Below are 26,137 nucleotides of genomic sequence, written 5' to 3' on the forward strand. Positions count from 1 at the left end.
CTTTTAATGTATTCTGCAGGGTCCATTTTAAGCAATAAAGCTGAACCACCAAAAAGAAAAGAACCGTTTCAGTTTTTGAACGTTGAATAGAGCCTATATATGGAGATGAAGGATTTTGTGAAAAAAAATGAAGTATTGAACAAAAATCTGAATTGAAAAACATCATTCGAGCATTGTTAGAACTTTCAGTTATCTAAAGAGCTCAACACTGAAAAAGGCAGCACACGCTTCATTGCATACTGTTGATCATTGAGATCATATTGTGCTAGCTACTTCAGTTATATCTTCTTAAGCTATTTATTTCATCAATTCATTGATAGAAGAATTTGTAACTGGAAAAGAGTCTTTTCCAGAATTTAAGATCATTCAAGAAATTGAGTTGTAAAGCTAAGAGTTTCAATAGGCGAAGGGCAAGTCCTATTAAAGTGGGTGTGTACAATTGTTGTGCTGTATTCACCAAAGTCTTTTAGTGATACCTTCTGGAAACAGAAGAAGGGGAGACGTAGAAGATTCTTCTTCGAACTTCCAGTAACAAACCTTTTGCTATCTACTGCTTTCCGGCTTTATCATTTTTCACCCACTAACCAATAGATCGTTTTCCGCACATTATCTTGTGATTTGCTGGTCTTTATACTTGAACAAGAATCGTTAAAATCTCTAACAGGATTTTAGCACATCATTCGAAAGAATTTAATAAGTTGGCCATTGAGTTTATTCAACCCCCCCTTCTAAACTCAACCCGATCCTCAACAAGTGGTATCAGAGCAGAGTTATTCTTGTTCTGAAAAATATTTAATAGACATGGCTCATTTCAGCAAAGTTCCAATGTTCTCAAAAGAAGATTTCGATGATTGGAAAATCAGAATGCACGCTCATCTTGCGGCTCAAGATGATGACATGTGGTATGTCATCACTGATGGTCCATTAAAGATCTTAAAGCCAAATCCAGCTATTGCTATCACTGAAGGTGCACCTCAGATGCTTGAAAAACCAAGATATGAATGGACAAGTGAGGACAAAAAGAAAGCCAATCTTGACAACGTTGCGAAGGATATTTTATACAAGACACTCGAAAAAAATACCTTCAGCAAAATCAAGATGTGCCATACTGCCAAGGAAATCTGGGAAAAATTAATTCAGATCTGTGAAGGAAACGAAGAAACAAAGGAAAACAAACTGTCTGTAGCCATGCAGAAGTTTGAGAATATGAAGATGAGGGCTGGAAAAACTATGAATGAATTTGATGAACGATTCAGCAGCCTCGTCAATGAACTCTCAGCTCTTGGGAAAGACTTTGGCAATAGAGAAATTGCATTAAAGGTAATGAGAGGCCTACCCAGAGAATGGGACGTCAAAACAATGGCAATGAGAGCTTCCAAGGATCTCAACAAGTTAGAACTACACGACTTGTTCTCGGATTTAAAGGCATATGAGTTTGAACTTGAAGTTCGAAGTGGAGAAGAGCCCTTAGCAAATCCACCAACCAAAGCTCTCGCAGCTACTGTTAACTCTACTACTACAGTTGCTCCAAGCTCATCTTCTGCTACTGCTTTAGAGAACACTTCTGAGAGAAGTGCTGAACAGATAAGCAATGACGCAATGTCATTATTTGTTAAGAAGTTTTCCAGATTCATGAGAAAGAATCATAGAACATTTCAAAGTCCCAATCGCAATTTCAAAAAGGAATCATCACCTAGTGATATGGCATGCTTTAACTGTGAAAAAGTTGGACACTTCATTGCTGATTATCCAAAACCAAAGAAGGATGACCAGAGGAAGAAGGGTGTCAAACACAATGATAAAAAGACCAGAAGAGACAGGAAGGCAATGGTTGCAGAAGAAAGTAAGTCCAAATGGGCAGACTCAAATTCTGAATCTTCTGGTTCTGAAAGCCATTCGAGTGAAAGTGATGAAGATGAGATCAAATGTCTGATGGCAAATACTGATTCAACCTCGACATATGGAGAGGTATTTGACTTTGATTCTAATGAATTTACACGCACTGAGTTAGTCAAAGCATTACACGACATGGTAGAAGAGTATTCTAGACTTTCTCAATCATTCGAGGAAGTTAAGATCGAAAATCAGGACTTAAAAGATCAGAACAGTAAGTTAACTTGCTCGCAAGTAGACAGCTGTAATGATTTACAAGTTGAGATGAGTAATTTAAAACGGAGAATGAAAGAGCAAAAGCAGAATACCAGAAGATGCTTTCTGAAAACCAGAAGTTATCACTACTGGTAAATGTTTGGAACAAGTCCTCTATTTCACTGGAAAAGATGCAAGAATTACAAAAACAATCTGGAGACAGGAGTGGTCTCGTATTTTGTAATAATGAAGGCACTTCTGAAACGAATACTAAGCCAAAACTGGATATGTGCAAAGGGAAGTATATTCACTTTGTAAAATCCAGTGTGGTACAGAAACCAGAAGTACCTACTGCTTCAATAGAAAGGAATGTAAATCAGATGAACAAAAGGATGCATTATGGTCTGGGTTATGTTGAACCTAAGGAAAAAGTTGACCAGAGTTCTAGAATCAGAAGAGGATTCAACTCAGGAAGACAACCTCCTATGAAGGTTAAAAACTACCAGTACTACAATTCTAGACCTGTTCAGAAGAGATACAGGCTAGACAATAGAAACAGAAGGGAAGAACAACATACTAAGATGCACAATGTTAGAAACAACAGACCCTCTGTTGCACACACCTCCATGGATACCCGAAGTATAAAAATTGTACAAATGTGGGTTCCAAAGGGACTAATAAGGCTTGGACCCTAATAGATTGGGTACCAGATACTAAAATTTGTGCTTGCAGGAACAGGTGAAGAAAACCAAGATCAGTAGCTCAACATGGTATTTGGACAGTGGATATTCAAGACATATGACTGGACAGAAAAGTCTACTATCAGAAGTAGTAAGTTGTGTTGGACCAGAGATAACCTTTGGGGATAACACAAAAGGTAAAACCGTGGGTAAGGGTAAGATTATCCATGGTAACATCACTATTATGGATGTGCTCTTAGTTGAAAATCTTTGTTATAACTTGATCAGTATTAGTCAATTATGTGATAATGAATTTTCAGTAGCATTCCAGAAGCACACTTGCACAGTTAAAATGCTGATGATTCTACTGTTATAACCGGAGTAAGAAAAGGCAACACCTATAAAATCTCATGGAACATAGATCATATCATTGCTCCTACATGTTTAGTTGCATCTCTAAGTAATAAACAGTAGTTGTGGCACAAAAGATTGAATCATCCAAATTTTAAGTCTATCAACAATCTCAAAAAGCAGAACTTAGTCGATGGATTGCCAGACATAAAATTTATTAAGAATCATGTATGTTATGCATGTCAACTTGGTAAGCAAGTAAGATCTAGCTTCAAAAATAAAGGCAGCAAATCATCCTCAAGATGTTTAGAATTATTACATATGGACTTATTTGGTCCAATCCCTATCATAAGCTTAGGGGGAATGAGATACACCCTTGTTGTTGTTGATGATTTCTCTATATTTACTTGGGTAATTTTTCTTGCTGGAAAAGATCAAACCAGTAACCTCCTGATCAAACTTTTGAAAAAGATTCAAAATGAAAAATCAGTTTCTGTCATTAGAATCAGAAGTGATCGAGGTACTGAATTTACTAACAAGATTCTTGAGATAAATCTAGATGAACAGGGCATTCATCATGAATATTCAGCTGCCAGGACGCCTGATCGAGCAAAACTTGCACAGTGAATAATCCCAAAATTTATTTTATAAATGAAAGCTCGATTTAAATATCGCAAGTGCACGATAGTCAAGTTATAATAAACGTAAGTCAATACGAGTATCGTTCCACAAGGACTGCGTTACACTATTTTTATTTTCAAGTAAAATTTCTTTAGCAACGATAAATTGAGTTGATGATTAAACTAATGTAAAGTAAACAATTAAAATAATTAAAATGCAAAGAAAACGTACTCAAGAACGCAATGATTAATTTGGATTAAATCAAATGAGAAATGAATTTGTTGGGAATTATCAGTTCACCTACCACTCGTGTTTAAATAATTACACTCGACTTTTACTCGTGCGTTCGACGGAATTCCCTAGACTAATTAATATACTCTGTCGAGCTATATTAATACTAATAAAAAACATGCAGTACTCAAGTGTCCTCAAATATTTAACAGTTCAAGATTGCATTACATTCTATGGAATCCACTAGCTTTCATTCGGGTGAACTATCACTATCGACACGTACCCAATTCCGTATATCTACTAGAATTGTAAATCCGTGGTTTATACTATTTGATCGTATTGTTAATTATTCTATCGAAATCATTAACAACATGAAATAATCAAAGGAAGTTAGCTAGGCTTCGATTGAAACAAGAAATAACAATAGCATAAACAAATCACTAATAAAAACGTCGAGAAATAATGTTAAACACCGAGTACGGGGTAGGATCCCCTCAAATCCCAACAAATCTAGAGTTTAGCTACTGAAATTCATGATAAAAACCAACAATCAATGTAAGAAATAAAATACTGAATAATGAAAATACTAAAGATGACGATGGATGACGGCCACGACGCGTGGAAATCTCGAGGTCTTCGAAATCTCCTTTGCTCCTAGCCTCCTCTCCAAGAAAAATGATGAAAAGTCTGATAAAGTGTGTCAAAAACGGCTGATCTCGTGTGTTAGGTCTTGGTGTAGGATAGAGTCCCTCAAAATTTGGAAAAAAATCTTTCTCAATCTCGCTTCTCGCTAGGGCGGTATATTTTGACCGCCCTAGCGAGAGGTCCTCGAATAAGCTTCCTCGAGCATGTCTCTGGTTTCGCTGGGGCGGTCACTTTTGACCGCCCTAGCGAGACACTTGCGCAAAACAATCCTCGGCCAGACCACAATGCTCGCTGGGGCGGTCACTTTTGACCGCCCTAGCGAGACCTCTTCGATATTATGCCAAAGTTTCTCCCACTTTTTGGTTCAATTCCTACAAAATAACCACAGAATACACGAGATTAGTCAAATGCTCAATAATGCTAAAAAAAATGCAAAATTCAACTAAAACAAACTAATATGATGCATGAACGCGACTCAAAACCAACACTAAAAACACGTAAAAACGAGTCCTATCAACCCCCTCATACTAACCTTTTGCTCGCCCTCGAGCAAAATAGGTTAAAGCACGAGATTCTAAACAAACGAAACAAACACAAAATACTCAAACAGGAAATAACCAACACAAGTAAATGTCAATGGTGAGTTAACAACTGTTATGCTCATGCCTCAGTGAACTTTCCCACATACAAATTATAATCAAGTCAAATCACAAACGAATACTCATTCTCATCTACACATAAATCTCGACACTAATTTGAACGTGTGTGTGTGTCATGATGGGTCTAGTCATTCGTACTTCAAATATATCAATCATCCGATCATGCGAGTCACTCAATTAGCACTTCAATACAAGTCTCACTAGCATGCACCCCCGTGTCCATTTATCACTAACCATAATTTGAACTTTATTCGATTCTTAAGTGCAGAGAAGGGTGTCGAAAAGAAGGAAAATAAGCTCAAGTGGCTAACAGTCAGGAGTACACCGATCATTTTCATTGTGCAATCGTCAAGACTTTTCGTCTGACTTTCCTCGTCTCCTTACATCTCCACTTTTTAGCCTAGGAATAGAATTTCATTCCTTTTATTTCGGCTCCCCCTCACCCTACATCTCCACCATTTTTTTTCTCTTTTTTTTTTGAATGCACAATTTTCACACATGTACTCCTTAGGCTAAGAATATATAACTTTGGATTACAGCTGGTTAGGGGTATGATATTTTTATTCAGTGCATTGAAAAAGGGGTATATGTAAAGTTCAAGGCAAATCACAAGTTCTCATTCAAGGTCCCAATTAGTGACTTATTTTCACGTGTTTACATGCTAAATCAACTCATAAATGATGCCTTTCAAGTTAACCACACAAAACCTTCAAATTTCACCATTATTCCTACAAAATTCTAGTCCCCACACATATGTGCTCAAAAAGTTCAACTTTGTGCCAAAATTCATGCTTTAACAATCAAGAGTACCATTCATGAGGTGACCCAATCAATACTTTTGTATACTATCAATTCAACATCATCATTGGCTCATACACTATGTCTTCTCACCATAAACGACACCAAATAAAAGAAATGCAACAATTTAAAACCAATTAACTAAGCAAACATAACAATCTACCCCCCTCATACTAGAGTTGTGCAATGCCATCAGTGCACAAAACGAAACAAACACTAAAAACATAAAAAAAACTCATGAATTTAAATGCAAAGATAGAATATGCAAAATAAAAAGAAAGGGGAAACAGTAAACTCCCCAAATCAAAAATCGTCCTACTCCTCATTCTCAGGCGGTGGGACTCCCTCTTCAGCCACTGGGGGCATAGGATAATGGTATTGAAACTGGAAGGGTGGCGGGTATGCTGGTGTAGGTGGCCGTCCGGAGAAGAAAATCTTGTAGCCTAAGTGCTTCCTTGTGGAGGGTATGGACCAAGATGGAGTCTTTACCCTGAAAAATCACCAAATAAAACGGATTTAGCACAAAAGATGGTGGGGGCGCCGAAATTTGGAGAGGAAAAGAGAAGAGGAATGTTTTTATAATCTGCGCGACTCGCTAGGGCGGTCAATTGTGTCCGCCCTAGCGAGGGGTTCTCGCCGACAAAATTTTTATGATCTGCGCGACTCGCTAGGGCGGTCAATTGTGTCCGCCCGAGCGAGGGGTTCTCGCCGACAAAGTTTTGAAAAATGCGAGTTCTCGCTGGGGTGGCCACTGTTGACCGCCCTAGCGAGGCGTTCTCGACTTAAAATCTTTTAAAAAAAAACATATCACTCGCGGGGGCGGTCAATTATGACCGCCCTAGCGAGACATTCTCGGTTTTTTTTTTTTTTTGAATGAATGCAATGCCATGCAACTACCTAAATGCAAATGATGCGATTAATAACGAAAGAAAATATAATTAAAATCAATATAAGGAGTAGAAGTAGTTCTCAATTTATAGTCTAGAGCTCGACTTTTCACCCATGTCCTCAATGACTGTCATGGAGCCGAGTGACTCCAATTTGTGGCTCAATTGTGCCACCGATATAGTGCTTCAACCTTTGAGCGTTCACAGTAAATGTCCCTTCCTTGCCATCATGCAACACCACTGCACCTGATGGGAACACCTTGGCTATAGCGAATGGTCCTGACCACCTTGACTTTAGCTTGCCCGGAAAGAGTCGTAAGCGAGAATTGTATACCAACACCGCTTCACACACTTTGAATTCCCTTCTTATAATGTGTTTGTCATGGGCTCGTTTGGTGCGTTCCTTGTAATATAGTGCAAGATCATAAGCTCTTCCCCCAAACTCATCTAACTGATTCAACTGCAGCAATCGTTTTTCACCTGCAAGAGCAAAATCAAAGTTTAGTGCTTTGGTCGCCCAATATGCTCTATGCTCTAATTCGACTGGTAGATGACATGCTTTACCAAAAAGCAACCTATATGGTGTAGTGCCTATAGGTGTTTTAAAAGCAGTACGATACGCCCACAAAGCATCATCTAACCGAATGGACCAGTCCTTCCTATTCACATTAACCGTCTTCTCTAAAATCCTCTTAATTTCTCGATTGGATACTTCAACTTGTCCACTAGTTTGGGGATGGTATGGAGTGGAAACCTTGTGTCCTAGCACAATCCCCTCTTGAACCATAAAATGACACTTCTCCCAATTCAACACCAAATTGCTCTCCTCACATCTAACTAACACCAAGTTCAAATTCTCTAAACATTCATTAAATGAGGAGCCAAAAATAGAGAAGTCATCCATAAAGATTTCAAGGAAATTTTCAGTCATGTCATGAAAGATAGCGGTCATGCATCTTTGAAATGTTGCAGGTGCATTGCATAAACCAAAGGGCATACGCCTAAACACAAAAGTACCATAAGGGCAAGTGAAAGTAGTTTTCTCTTGGTCCTCAGGTGCAATTGTGATTTGATTGTATCCCGAGTATCCATCTAAAAAGCAATAAAATTCATGACCTGCTAATCGTTCAATCATTTGATCGATAAATGGCAAGGGAAAGTGATCTTTACGGGTTGCATCATTCAATTTCCTATAATCTATGCATACACGCCAACCCGTAACAGTTCTAGTGGGAATCAACTCACTTTTTTCATTAGTAATAACAGTAATCCCACCCTTTTTAGGCACACATTGTACAGAACTTACCCACGCACTATCAGAGATAGGATAGATAATACCTGCATCCAGAAGTTTAATTGTTTCAGCTTTTTCTACCTCTTGCATCTTTGGATTGAGTCTCCTTTGTGGTTGTGCTAGAGGTGAGTATTTATCTTCCATCAGAATTTTGTGCATGCAGATCGAAGGACTTATCCCTTTTATGTCCGAAACCTTCCAAGAGAACGCTCCTTTATGCTCCTTGAGGACTCCCAAGAGCTTACTCTCCATATCATCTGTCAAAGAAGAGGAAATAATAACAGGCAATTTATTATTTTCTCCTAGATATACGTACTTGAGATGTGGAGGTAATGGTTTGAGCTCCAAAGTAGGTGGCTCCTCTAGGCTTGACTTTTGAGGCATTAAATCTTTTCTGTCTCCCAATTCCTCTAGTCTAAGCCTCACTTGCTTTCTCCAAGGTGGAATGGCATTCAAATGAGCTACCATCTCCATCTTTTCCTCGTCTAGCTCGTCCTCCTGCTTTTCAGTAGTGAGAGTGGCCTCCAATGGTTCTTTCAATCCATCCTGCACAAAATCACAAACAAGCGAATCCAAGACATCAATACGAAAGCAACTGTCATTGTGCATTGTGTGCTTGAGAGTATTGAAAACATCAAAAATAATTTCTTCTTCTCCAACTCTCAGTCTCAATTTCCCCTCCTCAACATCAATCAGTGTTTTCCCTGTAGCCAGAAACGGTCTCCCTAGGATTAAAGGCATCTCTAAATCTTCCTCCATGTCAAGTACCACAAAGTCTGCAGGAAAAATAAACTTATCCACTTTCACCAGAACATCTTCGATAATCCCACGTGGATATTTGACAGATCTGTCAGCCAGCTGCAACGACATCCTAGTTGGCTTGGGTTCACCTTATCCCAGTCTCCTAAACACAGAAAAAAGGCATCAGATTAATACTCGCACCAAGATCACATAGAGCTTTATGAAAATTAATGTCACCAATAATGCAAGGTATCGAGAAACTCCCTGGATCTTTTTGCTTCGGAGGCATCTTGTTTTGAACTAAAGCGGAGCAATTTTCGGTCAAATTCACCGTCATATGATCTTCTAGCTTCCGCTTATTTGCTAAGATATCTTTCAAGAATTTTGCATAACTTGGCATATTCAATAAAGCATCAGCAAAAGGAATGTTAATATGCAATTTTTTAAATATCTCAAGAAATTTACCAAATTGTGCATCTAATTTAGCTTTCTTCATTGCTGCAGGAAAAGGTGGAGGGATAACAATTTTATTCTGTGCAATAGGTGTAGATGTAGAGTTAGAAGACTTACCTCCTTGATTTTTCACCTCATCCTCACCGTGCTTGGTCTTTTCCTCATTAGACCCGAGTGTTTTTCCACTACGCAATTCCACCGCCTTCACATGTTCTCTTGGGTTAGTTTCCGTGTTGCTTGGTAAAGTTCCTTGCTCCCTATTAGCAATCAACTTAGCCAATTGTCCAATTTGATTCTCTAACCCCTTTATGGATGCATCTTGGTTCTGAAATCTCGTCTCTGTTGCAGAAATAAATTTAGTCATCATTTGCTCTAAATTGGACTTCTCCTCCCGAGACGGTTCTGGCTTGAATCCTTGGTGCATTGCATATGGTGGACCTCTTTGTTGGCGATGTTGGTTGTTTTGACCTCCCCATGAAAAGTTTGGGTGATTCCTCCATCCCGGATTATATGTGTTCGAGTAAGGGTCATTTCTAGGACGGTTCTGGAATCCCACTTGTTTTACCGGTGCTCCCTCAGGCACATAGAATGGATTGCCATCTTGGCAATCCTGCACATCATGCTCACCCCCACACTTATCACAGAAAATTTCTTGCAGACGCATAGCCGACCCACTCATGCTCATCCCATCATTCTTTCTATTCAAAGCCTCTAACTGTGCTGAAACCGCCGACAAATCATTAACTTGATTAACTCCAGCACCTCGTCTCTGCCTATCAGACTGAGGATGATAGCTACTAGCAGCCATCTCCTCCAATAACTCATATCCTTCCTCCGCCGTCTTTCTCAGTAAGTTACCACAGACAGCAGCATCTATAATAGTACGGTTAGGAGTAAGCAGACTGTAGTAGAAAGTTTGAACAACTAACCCAAGAGGCAGCTCATGGTGTGGACATCTCCTCAACAAGTCCTTGTAGCGCTCCCATGCCTCGTAAAGTGACTCTTGCTCATATTGAGCAAAAGTAGTAATGTCGGCTCTGAGCTTCATAGTCTTCGACGGAGGAAAGTACTTGATCAGGAACGCCTTTGCCATATCTTCCCATGTAGTAATAGACCCTACAGGCAGGCAGTTTAACCACGACTTAGCTTTATCTCTCAGTGAAAATGGAAATAAACGCAAACAAACAGCGTCATCAGACACGCCATTAAACTTAAAAGTATCACAAATTTCAAGAAAGTCAGCTATATGAGAATTAGGGTCGTCAAGTGCACTTCCCCCAAATTGGACAGTGTTCTGAATCATCTGAATGATAGCTGGCTTGATCTCAAACTGATTAGCTCGGATGACTGGTCTTACGATGCTTGGACGTGCTCCATCAAGAGACGGCTGTGCATAATCCAACATCGGTATACGCCTTGGCTCCTGTCTTTGTTGATCGCCTTCCATTCTTTCCTTCGCTCTTTGCTGCTGTAGTCGACGTCTAGCTGTGCATTCAATCTCGGGGTCAAAAGGCTCAAGCTTAAACTCGAGTGATCTTCGCATGCACCACAAGAAAAATCTGCAACACAATGAGAGTATCAAATAACAATAAAATAAATAATACTAAATAATTTAAATGAAAAATAAAAAATTGTGAATCAACAGTCCCCGGCAACGGCGCCAAAAACTTGATCGAGCAAAACTTGCACAGTGAATAATCCCAAAATTTATTTTATAAATGAAAGCTCGATTTAAATATCGCAAGTGCACGATAGTCAAGTTATAATAAACGTAAGTCAATACGAGTATCGTTCCACAAGGACTGTGTTACACTATTTTTATTTTCAAGTAAAATTTCTTTAGCAACGATAAATTGAGTTGATGATTAAACTAATGTAAAGTAAACAATTAAAATAATTAAAATGCAAAGAAAACGTACTCAAGAACGCAATGATTAATTTGGATTAAATCAAATGAGAAATGAATTTGTTGGGAATTATCAGTTCACCTACCACTCGTGTTTAAATAATTACACTCGACTTTTACTCGTGCGTTCGACGGAATTCCCTAGACTAATTAATATACTCTGTCGAGCTATATTAATACTAATAAAAAACATGCAGTACTCAAGTGTCCTCAAATATTTAACAGTTCAAGATTGCATTACATTCTATGGAATCCACTAGCTTTCATTCGGGTGAACTATCACTATCGACACGTACCCAATTCCGTATATCTACTAAAATTGTAAATCCGTGGTTTATACTATTTGATCGTATTGTTAATTATTCTATCGAAATCATTAACAACATGAAATAATCAAAGGAAGTTAGCTAGGCTTCGATTGAAACAAGAAATAACAATAGCATAAACAAATCACTAATAAAAACGTCGAGAAATAATGTTAAACACCGAGTACGGGGTAGGATCCCCTCAAATCCCAACAAATCTAGAGTTTAGCTACTGAAATTCATGATAAAAACCAACAATCAATGTAAGAAATAAAATACTGAATAATGAAAATACTAAAGATGACGATGGATGACGGCCACGACGCGTGGAAATCTTGAGGTCTTCGAAATCTTCTTTGCTCCTAGCCTCCTCTCCAAGAAAAATGATGAAAAGTCTGATAAAGTGTGTCAAAAACGGCTGATCTCGTGTGTTAGGTCTTGGTATAGGATAGAGTCCCTCAAAATTTGGAAACAAATCTTTCTCAATCTCGCTTCTCGCTAGGGCGGTATATTTTGACCGCCCTAGCGAGAGGTCCTCGAATAAGCTTCCTCGAGCATGTCCCTGGTTTCGCTGGGGCGGTCACTTTTGACCGCCCTAGCGAGACACTTGCGCAAAACAATCCTCGGCCAGACCACAATGCTCGCTGGGGCGGTCACTTTTGACCGCCCTATCGAGACCTCTTCGATATTATGCCAAAGTTTCTCCCACTTTTTGGTTCAATTCCTACAAAATAACCACAGAATACACGAGATTAGTCAAATGCTCAATAATGCTAAAAAAAATGCAAAATTCAACTAAAACAAACTAATATGATGCATAACGCGACTCAAAACCAACACTAAAAACACGTAAAAACGAGTCCTATCAACCCTCTCATACTAACCTTTTGCTCGCCCTCGAGCAAAATAGGTTAAAGCACGAGATTCTAAACAAACAAAACAAACACAAAATACTCAAACAGGAAATAACCAACACAAGTAAATGTCAATGGTGAGTTAACAACTGTTATGCTCATGCCTCAGTGAACTTTCCCACATACAAATTATAATCAAGTCAAATCACAAACGAATACTCATTCTCATCTACACATAAATCTCGACACTAATTTGAACGTGTGTGTGTGTCATGATGGGTCTAGTCATTCGTACTTCAAATATATCAATCATCCGATCATGCGAGTCACTCAATTACCACTTCAATACAAGTCTCACTAGCATGCACCCCCGTGTCCATTTATCACTAACCATAATTTGAACTTTATTCGATTCTTAAGTGCAGAGAAGGGTGTCGAAAAGAAGGAAAATAAGCTCAAGTGGCTAACAGTCAGGAGTACACCGATCATTTTCATTGTGCAATCGTCAAGACTTTTCGTCTGACTTTCCTCGTCTCCTTACATCTCCACTTTTTAGCCTAGGAATAGAATTTCATTCCTTTTATTTCGGCTCCCCCTCACCCTACATCTCCACCATTTTTTTTCTCTTTTTTTTTTGAATGCACAATTTTCACACATGTACTCCTTAGGCTAAGAATATATAACTTTGGATTACAGCTGGTTAGGGGTATGATATTTTTATTCAGTGCATTGAAAAAGGGGTATATGTAAAGTTCAAGGCAAATCACAAGTTCCCATTCAAGGTCCCAATTAGTGACTTATTTTCACGTGTTTACATGCTAAATCAACTCATAAATGATGCCTTTCAAGTTAACCACACAAAACCTTCAAATTTCACCATTATTCCTACAAAATTCTAGTCCCCACACATATGTCCTCAAAAAGTTCAACTTTGTGCCAAAATTCATGCTTTAACAATCAAGAGTACCATTCATGAGGTGACCCAATCAATACTTTTGTATACTATCAATTCAACATCATCATTGGCTCATACACTATGTCTTCTCACCATAAACGACACCAAATAAAAGAAATGCAACAATTTAAAACCAATTAACTAAGCAAACATAACAATCTACCCCCCTCATACTAGAGTTGTGCAATGCCATCAGTGCACAAAACGAAACAAACACTAAAAACATAAAAAAAACTCATGAATTTAAATGCAAAGATAGAATATGCAAAATAAAAAGAAAGGGGAAACAGTAAACTCCCCAAATCAGAAATCGTCCTACTCCTCATTCTCAGGCGGTGGGACTCCCTCTTCAGCCACTGGGGGCATAGGATAATGGTATTGAAATTGGAAGGGTGGCGGGTATGCTGGTGTAGGTGGCCGTCCGGAGAAGAAAATCTTGTAGCCTAAGTGCTTCCTTGTGGAGGGTATGGACCAAGATGGAGTCTTTACCCTGAAAAATCACCAAATAAAACGGATTTAGCACAAAAGATGGTGGGGGCGCCGAAATTTGGAGAGGAAAAGAGAAGAGGAATGTTTTTATAATCTGCGCGACTCGCTAGGGCGGTCAATTGTGTCCGCCCTAGCGAGGGGTTCTCGCCGACAAAATTTTTATGATCTGCGCGACTCGCTAGGGCGGTCAATTGTGTCCGCCCGAGCGAGGGGTTCTCGCCGACAAAGTTTTGAAAAATGCGAGTTCTCGCTGGGGTGGCCACTGTTGACCGCCCTAGCGAGGCGTTCTCGACTTAAAATCTTTTAAAAAAAAACATATCACTCGCGGGGGCGGTCAATTATGACCGCCCTAGCGAGACATTCTCGGTTTTTTTTTTTTTGAATGAATGCAATGCCATGCAACTACCTAAATGCAAATGATGCGATTAATAACGAAAGAAAATATAATTAAAACCAATATAAGGAGTAGAAGTAGTTCTCAATTTATAGTCTAGAGCTCGACTTTTCACCCATGTCCTCAATGACTGTCATGGAGCCGAGTGACTCCAATTTGTGGCTCAATTGTGCCACCGATATAGTGCTTCAACCTTTGAGCGTTCACAGTAAATGTCCCTTCCTTGCCATCATGCAACACCACTGCACCTGATGGGAACACCTTGGCTATAGCGAATGGTACTGACCACCTTGACTTTAGCTTGCCCGGAAAGAGTCGTAAGCGAGAATTGTATACCAACACCGCTTCACCCACTTTGAATTCCCTTCTTATAATGTGTTTGTCATGGGCTCGTTTGGTTCGTTCCTTGTAAGGTAGTGCAAGATCATAAGCTCTTCCCCCAAACTCATCTAACTGATTCAACTGCAGCAATCGTTTTTCACCTGCAAGAGCAAAATCAAAGTTTAGTGCTTTGGTCGCCCAATATGCTCTATGCTCTAATTCGACTGGTAGATGACATGCTTTACCAAAAAGGAACCTATATGGTGTAGTGCCTATAGGTGTTTTAAAAGCAGTACGATACGCCCACAAAGCATCATCTAACCGAATGGACCAGTCCTTCCTATTCACATTAACCGTCTTCTCTAAAATCCTCTTAATTTCTCGATTGGATACTTCAACTTGTCCACTAGTTTGGGGATGGTATGGAGTGGAAACCTTGTGTCCTAGCACAATCCCCTCTTGAACCATAAAATGACACTTCTCCCAATACAACACCAAATTGCTCTCCTCACATCTAACTAACACCAAGTTCAAATTCTCTAAACATTCATTAAATGAGGAGCCAAAAATAGAGAAGTCATCCATAAAGATTTCAAGGAAATTTTCAGTCATGTCATGAAAGATAGCGGTCATGCATCTTTGAAATGTTGCAGGTGCATTGCATAAACCAAAGGGCATACGCCTAAACACAAAAGTACCATAAGGGCAAGTGAAAGTAGTTTTCTCTTGGTCCTCAGGTGCAATTGTGATTTGATTGTATCCCGAGTATCCATCTAAAAAGCAATAAAATTCATGACCTGCTAATCGTTCAACCATTTGATCGATAAATGGCAAGGGAAAATGATCTTTACGGGTTGCATCATTCAATTTCCTATAATCTATGCATACACGCCAACCCGTAACAGTTCTAGTGGGAATCAACTCATTTTTTTCATTAGTAATAACAGTAATCCCACCCTTTTTAGGCACACATTGTACAGGACTTACCCACGCACTATCAGAGATAGGATAGATAACACCTGCATCCAGAAGTTTAATTGTTTCAGCTTTTACTACCTCTTGCATCTTTGGATTGAGTCTCCTTTGTGGTTGTGCTAGAGGTGAGTATTTATCTTCCATCAGAATTTTGTGCATGCAGATCGAATGACTTATCCCTTTTATGTCCGAAACCTTCCAAGAGAACGCTCCTTTATGCTCCTTGAGGACTCCCAAGAGCTTACTCTCCATATCATCTGTCAAAGAAGAGGAAATAATAACAGGCAATTTATTATTTTCTCCTAGATATACGTACTTGAGATGTGGAGGTAATGGTTTGAGCTCCAAAGTAGGTGGCTCCTCTAGGCTTGACTTTTGAAGCATTAAATCTTTTCTGTCTCCCAATTCCTCTAGTCTAAGCCTCACTTGCTTTCTCCAAGGTGGAATGGCATTCAAATGAGCTACCATCTCCATCTTTTCCTCGTCTAGCTCGTCCTCCTGCTTTTCAGTAGTGAGAGTGGCCTCCAATGGTTCTTTCAATCCATCCTGCACAAAATCACAAACAAGCGAATCCAAGACATCAATACGAAAGCAACTGTCATTGTGCATTGTGTGCTTGAGAGTATTGAAAACATCAAAAATAATTTCTTCTTCTCCAACTCTCAGTCTCAATTTCCCCTCCTCAACATCAATCAGTGTTTTCCCTGTAGCCAGAAACGGTCTCCCTAGGATTAAAGGCATCTCTAAATCTTCCTCCATGTCAAGTACCACAAAGTCTGCAGGAAAAATAAACTTATCCACTTTCACCAGAACATCTTCGATAATCCCACGTGGATACTTGACAGATCTGTCAGCCAGCTGCAACGACATCCTAGTTGGCTTGGGTTCACCTTATCCCAGTCTCCTAAACACAGAAAAAAGGCATCAAATTAATACTCGCACCAAGATCACATAGAGCTTTATGAAAATTAATGTCACCAATAATGCAAGGTATCGAGAAACTCCCTGGATCTTTTTGCTTCGGAGGCATCTTGTTTTGAACTAAAGCGGAGCAATTTTCGGTCAAATTCACCGTCATATGATCTTCTAGCTTCCGCTTATTTGCTAAGATATCTTTCAAGAATTTCGCATAACTTGGCATATTCAATAAAGCATCAGCAAAAGGAATGTTAATATGCAATTTTTTAAATATCTCAAGAAATTTACCAAATTGTGCATCTAATTTAGCTTTCTTCATTGCTGCAGGAAAAGGTGGAGGAATAACAATTTTATTCTGTGCAATAGGTGTAGATGTAGAGTTAGAAGACTTACCTCCTCGATTTTTCACCTCATCCTCACCGTGCTTGGTCTTTTCCTCATTAGACCCGAGTGTTGTTCCACTACGCAATTCCACCGCCTTCACATGTTCTCTTGGGTTAGTTTCCGTGTTGCTTGGTAAAGTTCCTTGCTCCCTATTAGCAATCAACTTAGCCAATTGTCCAATTTGATTCTCTAACCCCTTTATGGATGCATCTTGGTTCTGAAATCTCGTCTCTGTTGCAGAAATAAATTTAGTCATCATTTGCTCTAAATTGGACTTCTCCTCCCGAGACGGTTCTGGCTTGAATCCTTGGTGCATTGCATATGGTGGACCTCTTTGTTGGCGATGTTGGTTGTTTTGACCTCCCCATGAAAAGTTTGGGTGATTCCTCCATCCCGGATTATATGTGTTCGAGTAAGGGTCATTTCTAGGACGGTTCTGGAATCCCACTTGTTTTACCGGTGCTCCCTCAGGCACATAGAATGGATTGCCATCTTGGCAATCCTGCACATCATGCTCACCCCCACACTTATCACAGAAAATTTCTTGCAGACGCATAGCCGACCCACTCATGCTCATCCCATCATTCTTTCTATTCAAAGCCTCTAACTGTGCTGAAACCGCCGACAAATCATTAACTTGATTAACTCCAGCACCTCGTCTCTGCCTATCAGACTGAGGATGATAGCTACTAGCAGCCATCTCCTCCAATAACTCATATCCTTCCTCCGCCGTCTTTCTCAGTAAGTTACCACAGACAGCAGCATCTATAATAGTACGGTTAGGAGTAAGCAGACTGTAGTAGAAAGTTTGAACAACTAACCCAAGAGGCAGCTCATGGTGTGGACATCTCCTCAACAAGTCCTTGTAGCGCTCCCATGCCTCGTAAAGTGACTCTTGCTCATATTGAGCAAAAGTAGTAATGTCGGCTCTGAGCTTCATAGTCTTCGACGGAGGAAAGTACTTGATCAGGAACGCCTTTGCCATATCTTCCCATGTAGTAATAGACCCTACAGGCAGGCAGTTTAACCACGACTTAGCTTTATCTCTCAGTGAAAATGGAAATAAACGCAAACAAACAGCGTCATCAGACACGCCATTAAACTTAAAAGTATCACAAATTTCAAGAAAGTCAGCTATATGAGAATTAGGGTCGTCAAGTGCACTTCCCCCAAATTGGACAGTGTTCTGAATCATCTGAATGATAGCTGGCTTGATCTCAAACTGATTAGCTCGGATGACTGGTCTTACGATGCTTGGACGTGCTCCATCAAGAGACGGCTGTGCATAATCCAACATCGGTATACGCCTTGGCTCCTGTCTTTGTTGATCGCCTTCCATTCTTTCCTTCGCTCTTTGCTGCTGTAGTCGACGTCTAGCTGTGCATTCAATCTCGGGGTCAAAAGGCTCAAGCTTAAACTCGAGTGATCTTCGCATGCACCACAAGAAAAATCTGCAACACAATGAGAGTATCAAATAACAATAAAATAAATAATACTAAATAATTTAAATGAAAAATAAAAAATTGTGAATCAACAGTCCCCGGCAACGGCGCCAAAAACTTGATCGAGCAAAACTTGCACAGTGAATAATCCCAAAATTTATTTTATAAATGAAAGCTCGATTTAAATATCGCAAGTGCACGATAGTCAAGTTATAATAAACGTAAGTCAATACGAGTATCGTTCCACAAGGACTGTGTTACACTATTTTTATTTTCAAGTAAAATTTCTTTAGCAACGATAAATTGAGTTGATGATTAAACTAATGTAAAGTAAACAATTAAAATAATTAAAATGCAAAGAAAACGTACTCAAGAACGCAATGATTAATTTGGATTAAATCAAATGAGAAATGAATTTGTTGGGAATTATCAGTTCACCTACCACTCGTGTTTAAATAATTACACTCGACTTTTACTCGTGCGTTCGACGGAATTCCCTAGACTAATTAATATACTCTGTCGAGCTATATTAATACTAATAAAAAACATGCAGTACTCAAGTGTCCTCAAATATTTAACAGTTCAAGATTGCATTACATTCTATGGAATCCACTAGCTTTCATTCGGGTGAACTATCACTATCGACACGTACCCAATTCCGTATATCTACTAAAATTGTAAATCCGTGGTTTATACTATTTGATCGTATTGTTAATTATTCTATCGAAATCATTAACAACATGAAATAATCAAAGGAAGTTAGCTAGGCTTCGATTGAAACAAGAAATAACAATAGCATAAACAAATCACTAATAAAAACGTCGAGAAATAATGTTAAACACCGAGTACGGGGTAGGATCCCCTCAAATCCCAACAAATCTAGAGTTTAGCTACTGAAATTCATGATAAAAACCAACAATCAATGTAAGAAATAAAATACTGAATAATGAAAATACTAAAGATGACGATGGATGACGGCCACGACGCGTGGAAATCTTGAGGTCTTCGAAATCTTCTTTGCTCCTAGCCTCCTCTCCAAGAAAAATGATGAAAAGTCTGATAAAGTGTGTCAAAAACGGCTGATCTCGTGTGTTAGGTCTTGGTATAGGATAGAGTCCCTCAAAATTTGGAAACAAATCTTTCTCAATCTCGCTTCTCGCTAGGGCGGTATATTTTGACCGCCCTAGCGAGAGGTCCTCGAATAAGCTTCCTCGAGCATGTCCCTGGTTTCGCTGGGGCGGTCACTTTTGACCGCCCTAGCGAGACACTTGCGCAAAACAATCCTCGGCCAGACCACAATGCTCGCTGGGGCGGTCACTTTTGACCGCCCTATCGAGACCTCTTCGATATTATGCCAAAGTTTCTCCCACTTTTTGGTTCAATTCCTACAAAATAACCACAGAATACACGAGATTAGTCAAATGCTCAATAATGCTAAAAAAAATGCAAAATTCAACTAAAACAAACTAATATGATGCATAACGCGACTCAAAACCAACACTAAAAACACGTAAAAACGAGTCCTATCAACCCTCTCATACTAACCTTTTGCTCGCCCTCGAGCAAAATAGGTTAAAGCACGAGATTCTAAACAAACAAAACAAACACAAAATACTCAAACAGGAAATAACCAACACAAGTAAATGTCAATGGTGAGTTAACAACTGTTATGCTCATGCCTCAGTGAACTTTCCCACATACAAATTATAATCAAGTCAAATCACAAACGAATACTCATTCTCATCTACACATAAATCTCGACACTAATTTGAACGTGTGTGTGTGTCATGATGGGTCTAGTCATTCGTACTTCAAATATATCAATCATCCGATCATGCGAGTCACTCAATTAGCACTTCAATACAAGTCTCACTAGCATGCACCCCCGTGTCCATTTATCACTAACCATAATTTGAACTTTATTCGATTCTTAAGTGCAGAGAAGGGTGTCGAAAAGAAGGAAAATAAGCTCAAGTGGCTAACAGTCAGGAGTACACCGATCATTTTCATTGTGCAATCGTCAAGACTTTTCGTCTGACTTTCCTCGTCTCCTTACATCTCCACTTTTTAGCCTAGGAATAGAATTTCATTCCTTTTATTTCGGCTCCCCCTCACCCTACATCTCCACCATTTTTTTTCTCTTTTTTTTTTGAATGCACAATTTTCACACATGTACTCCTTAGGCTAAGAATATATAACTTTGGATTACAGCTGGTTAGGGGTATGATATTTTTATTCAGTGCATTGAAAAAGGGGTATATGTAAAGTTCAAGGCAAATCACAAGTTCTCATTCAAGGTCCCAATTAGTGACTTATTTTCACGTGTTTACATGCTAAATCAACTCATAAATGATGCCTTTCAAGTTAACCACACAAAACCTTCAAATTTCACCATTATTCCTACAAAATTCTAGTCCCCACACATATGTGCTCAAAAAGTTCAACTTTGTGCCAAAATTCATGCTTTAACAATCAAGAGTACCATTCATGAGGTGACCCAATCAATACTTTTGTATACTATCAATTCAACATCATCATTGGCTCATACACTATGTCTTCTCACCATAAACGACACCAAATAAAAGAAATGCAACAATTTAAAACCAATTAACTAAGCAAACATAACAATCTACCCCCCTCATACTAGAGTTGTGCAATGCCATCAGTGCACAAAACGAAACAAACACTAAAAACATAAAAAAAACTCATGAATTTAAATGCAAAGATAGAATATGCAAAATAAAAAGAAAGGGGAAACAGTAAACTCCCCAAATCAGAAATCGTCCTCCTCCTCATTCTCAGGCGGTGGGACTCCCTCTTCAGCCGCTGGGGGCATAGGATAATGGTATTGAAACTGGAAGGGTGGCGGGTATGCTGGTGTAGGTGGCCGTCCGGAGAAGAAAATCTTGTAGCCTAAGTGCTTCCTTGTGGAGGGTATGGACCAAGATGGAGTCTTTACCCTGAAAAATCACCAAATAAAACGGATTTAGCACAAAATATGGTGGGGGCGCCGAAATTTGGAGAGGAAAAGAGAAGAGGAATGTTTTTATAATCTGCGCGACTCGCTAGGGCGGTCAATTGTGTCCGCCCTAGCGAGGGGTTCTCGCCGACAAAATTTTTATGATCTGCGCGACTCGCTAGGGCGGTCAATTGTGTCCGCCCGAGCGAGGGGTTCTCGCCGACAAAGTTTTGAAAAATGCGAGTTCTCGCTGGGGTGGCCACTGTTGACCGCCCTAGCGAGGCGTTCTCGACTTAAAATCTTTTAAAAAAAAAACATATCACTCGCGGGGGCGGTCAATTATGACCGCCCTAGCGAGACATTCTCGTTTTTTTTTTTTTTTGAATGAATGCAATGCCATGCAACTACCTAAATGCAAATGATGCGATTAATAACGAAAGAAAATATAATTAAAATCAATATAAGGAGTAGAAGTAGTTCTCAATTTATAGTCTAGAGCTCGACTTTTCACCCATGTCCTCAATGACTGTCATGGAGCCGAGTGACTCCAATTTGTGGCTCAATTGTGCCACCGATATAGTGCTTCAACCTTTGAGCGTTCACAGTAAATGTCCCTTCCTTGCCATCATGCAACACCACTGCACCTGATGGGAACACCTTGGCTATAGCGAATGGTCCTGACCACCTTGACTTTAGCTTGCCCAGAAAGAGTCGTAAGCGAGAATTGTATACCAACACCGCTTCACCCACTTTGAATTCCCTTCTTATAATGTGTTTGTCATGGGCTCGTTTGGTGCGTTCCTTGTAAGATAGTGCAAGATCATAAGCTCTTCCCCCAAACTCATCTAACTGATTCAACTGCAGCAATCGTTTTTCACCTGCAAGAGCAAAATCAAAGTTTAGTGCTTTGGTCGCCCAATATGCTCTATGCTCTAATTCGACTGGTAGATGACATGCTTTACCAAAAAGCAACCTATATGGTGTAGTGCCTATAGGTGTTTTAAAAGCAGTACGATACGCCCACAAAGCATCATCTAACCGAATGGACCAGTCCTTCCTATTCACATTAACCGTCTTCTCTAAAATCCTCTTAATTTCTCGATTGGATACTTCAACTTGTCCACTAGTTTGGGGATGGTATGGAGTGGAAACCTTGTGTCCTAGCACAATCCCCTCTTGAACCATAAAATGACACTTCTCCCAATTCAACACCAAATTGCTCTCCTCACATCTAACTAACACCAAGTTCAAATTCTCTAAACATTCATTAAATGAGGAGCCAAAAATAGAGAAGTCATCCATAAAGATTTCAAGGAAATTTTCAGTCATGTCATGAAAGATAGCGGTCATGCATCTTTGAAATGTTGCAGGTGCATTGCATAAACCAAAGGGCATACGCCTAAACACAAAAGTACCATAAGGGCAAGGGAAAGTAGTTTTCTCTTGGTCCTCAGGTGCAATTGTGATTTGATTGTATCCCGAGTATCCATCTAAAAAGCAATAAAATTCATGACCTGCTAATCGTTCAATCATTTGATCGATAAATGGCAAACGAAAGTGATCTTTACGGGTTCCATCATTCAATTTCCTATAATCTATGCATACACGCCAACCCGTGACAGTTCTAGTGGGAATCAACTCATTTTTTTCATTAGTAATAACAGTAATCCCACCCTTTTTAGGCACACATTGTACAGGACTTACCCACGCACTATCAGAGATAGGATAGATAATACCTGCATCCAGAAGTTTAATTGTTTCAGCTTTTACTACCTCTTGCATCTTTGGATTGAGTCTCCTTTGTGGTTGTGCTAGAGGTGAGTATTTATCTTCCATCAGAATTTTGTGCATGCAGATCGAAGGACTTATCCCTTTTATGTCCGAAACCTTCCAAGAGAACGCTCCTTGAGGACTCCCAAGAGCTTACTCTCCATATCATCTGTCAAAGAAGAGGAAATAATAACAGGCAATTTATTATTTTCTCCTAGATATACGTACTTGAGATGTGGAGGTAATGGTTTGAGCTCCAAAGTAGGTGGCTCCTCTAGGCTTGACTTTTGAGGCATTAAATATTTTCTGTCTCCCAATTCCTCTAGTCTAAGCCTCACTTGCTTTCTCCAAGGTGGAATGGCATTCAAATGAGCTACCATCTCCATCTTTTCCTCGTCTAGCTCGTCCTCCTGCTTTTCAGTAGTGAGAGTGGCCTCCAATGGTTCTTTCAATCCATCCTGCACAAAATCACAAACAAGCGAATCCAAGACATCAATACGAAAGCAACTGTCATTGTGCATTGTGTGCTTGAGAGTATTGAAAACATCAAAAATAATTTCTTCTTTTCCAACTCTCAGTCTCAATTTCCCCTCCTCAACATCAATCAGTGATTTCCCTGTAGCCAGAAACGGTCTCCCTAGGATTAAAGGCATCTCTAAATCTTCCTCCATGTCAAGTACCACAAAGTCTGCAGGAAAAATAAACTTATCCACTTTCACCAGAACATCTTCGATAATCCCACGTGGATACTTGACAGATCTGTCAGCCAGCTGCAACGACATCCTAGTTGGCTTGGGTTCACCTTATCCCAGTCTCCTAAACACAGAAAAAAGGCATCAGATTAATACTCGCACCAAGATCACATAGAGCTTTATGAAAATTAATGTCACCAATAATGCAAGGTATCGAGAAACTCCCTGGATCTTTTTGCTTCGGAGGCATCTTGTTTTGAACTAAAGCGGAGCAATTTTCGGTCAAATTCACCGTCATATGATCTTCTAGCTTCCGCTTATTTGCTAAGATATCTTTCAAGAATTTTGCATAACTTGGCATATTCAATAAAGCATCAGCAAAAGGAATGTTAATATGCAATTTTTTAAATATCTCAAGAAATTTACCAAATTGTGCATCTAATTTAGCTTTCTTCATTGCTGCAGGAAAAGGTGGAGGAATAACAATTTTATTCTGTGCAATAGGTGTAGATGTAGAGTTAGAAGACTTACCTCCTCGATTTTTCACCTCATCCTTACCGTGCTTGGTCTTTTCCTCATTAGACCCGAGTGTTTTTCCACTACGCAATTCCACCGCCTTCACATGTTCTCTTGGGTTAGTTTCCGTGTTGCTTGGTAAAGTTCCTTGCTCCCTATTAGCAATCAACTTAGCCAATTTTCCAATTTGATTCTCTAACCCCTTTATGGATGCATCTTGGTTCTGAAATCTCGTCTCTGTTGCAGAAATAAATTTAGTCATCATTTGCTCTAAATTGGACTTCTCCTCCCGAGACGGTTCTGGCTTGAATCCTTGGTGCATTGCATATGGTGGACCTCTTTGTTGGCGATGTTGGTTGTTTTGACCTCCCCATGAAAAGTTTGGGTGATTCCTCCATCCCGGATTATATGTGTTCGAGTAAGGGTCATTTCTAGGACGGTTCTGGAATCCCACTTGTTTTACCGGTGCTCCCTCAGGCACATAGAATGGATTGCCATCTTGGCAATCCTGCACATCATGCTCACCTCCACACTTATCACAGAAAATTTCTTGCAGACGCATAGCCGACCCACTCATGCTCATCCCATCATTCTTTCTATTCAAAGCCTCTAACTGTGCTGAAACCGCCGACAAATCATTAACTTGATTAACTCCAGCACCTCGTCTCTGCCTATCAGACTGAGGATGATAGCTACTAGCAGCCATCTCCTCCAATAACTCATATCCTTCCTCCGCCGTCTTTCTCAGTAAGTTACCACAGGCAGCAGCATCTATAATAGTACGGTTAGGAGTAAGCAGACTGTAGTAGAAAGTTTGAACAACTAACCCAAGAGGCAGCTCATGGTGTGGACATCTCCTCAACAAGTCCTTGTAGCGCTCCCATGCCTCGTAAAGTGACTCTTGCTCATATTGAGCAAAAGTAGTAATGTCGGCTCTGAGCTTCATAGTCTTCGACGGAGGAAAGTACTTGATCAGGAACGCCTTTGTCATATCTTCCCATGTAGTAATAGACCCTACAGGCAAACAGTTTAACCACGACTTAGCTTTATCTCTCAGTGAAAATGGAAATAAACGCAAACAAACAGCGTCATCAGACACGCCATTAAACTTAAAAGTATCACAAATTTCAAGAAAGTCGGCTATATGAGAATTAGGGTCGTCAAGTGCACTTCCCCCAAATTGGACAGTGTTCTGAATCATCTGAATGATAGCTGGCTTGATCTCAAACTGATTAGCTCGGATGACTGGTCTTACGATGCTTGGACGTGCTCCATCAAGAGACGGCTGTGCATAATCCAACATCGGTATACGCCTTGGCTCCTGTCTTTGTTGATCGCCTTCCATTCTTTCCTTCGCTCTTTACTGCTGTAGTCGACGTCTAGCTGTGCATTCAATCTCGGGGTCAAAAGGCTCAAGCTTAAACTCGAGTGATCTTCGCAGCACCACAAGAAAAATCTGCAACACAATGAGAGTATCAAATAACAATAAAATAAATAATACTAAAGAATTTAAATGAAAAATAAAAAATTGTGAATCAACAGTCCCCGGCAACGGCGCCAAAAACTTGATCGAGCAAAACTTGCACAGTGAATAATCCCAAAATTTATTTTATAAATGAAAGCTCGATTTAAATATCGCAAGTGCACGATAGTCAAGTTATAATAAACGTAAGTCAATACGAGTATCGTTCCACAAGGACTGTGTTACACTATTTTTATTTTCAAGTAAAATTTCTTTAGAAACGATAAATTGAGTTGATGATTAAACTAATGTAAAGTAAACAATTAAAATAATTAAAATGCAAAGAA

At 39.6% G+C, this 26,137-nt stretch overlaps 3 non-coding genes across 3 annotated transcripts; all 3 read left to right on the forward strand.

The window, feature by feature from the left end:
* Positions 1-10,386: 10,386 nt before the first annotated feature.
* On the forward strand, positions 10,387-10,493 carry LOC142523512 (small nucleolar RNA R71). Its single transcript, XR_012814702.1, has one exon. It is a non-coding gene; the product is annotated as a small nucleolar RNA R71 (small nucleolar RNA).
* Positions 10,494-17,779: 7,286 nt separating this feature from the next.
* Positions 17,780-17,886, forward strand: LOC142523513 (small nucleolar RNA R71). The gene has a single exon (XR_012814703.1). It is a non-coding gene; the product is annotated as a small nucleolar RNA R71 (small nucleolar RNA).
* Positions 17,887-25,164: 7,278 nt separating this feature from the next.
* On the forward strand, positions 25,165-25,271 carry LOC142523514 (small nucleolar RNA R71). Its single transcript, XR_012814704.1, has one exon. It is a non-coding gene; the product is annotated as a small nucleolar RNA R71 (small nucleolar RNA).
* The last annotated feature ends 866 nt before the right edge of the window (positions 25,272-26,137 follow it).

The sequence above is a fragment of the Primulina tabacum genome, chromosome 13, assembly GCF_025594145.1.
Source record: "Primulina tabacum isolate GXHZ01 chromosome 13, ASM2559414v2, whole genome shotgun sequence".
Classification (NCBI taxonomy): Eukaryota; Viridiplantae; Streptophyta; class Magnoliopsida; order Lamiales; family Gesneriaceae; genus Primulina; species Primulina tabacum.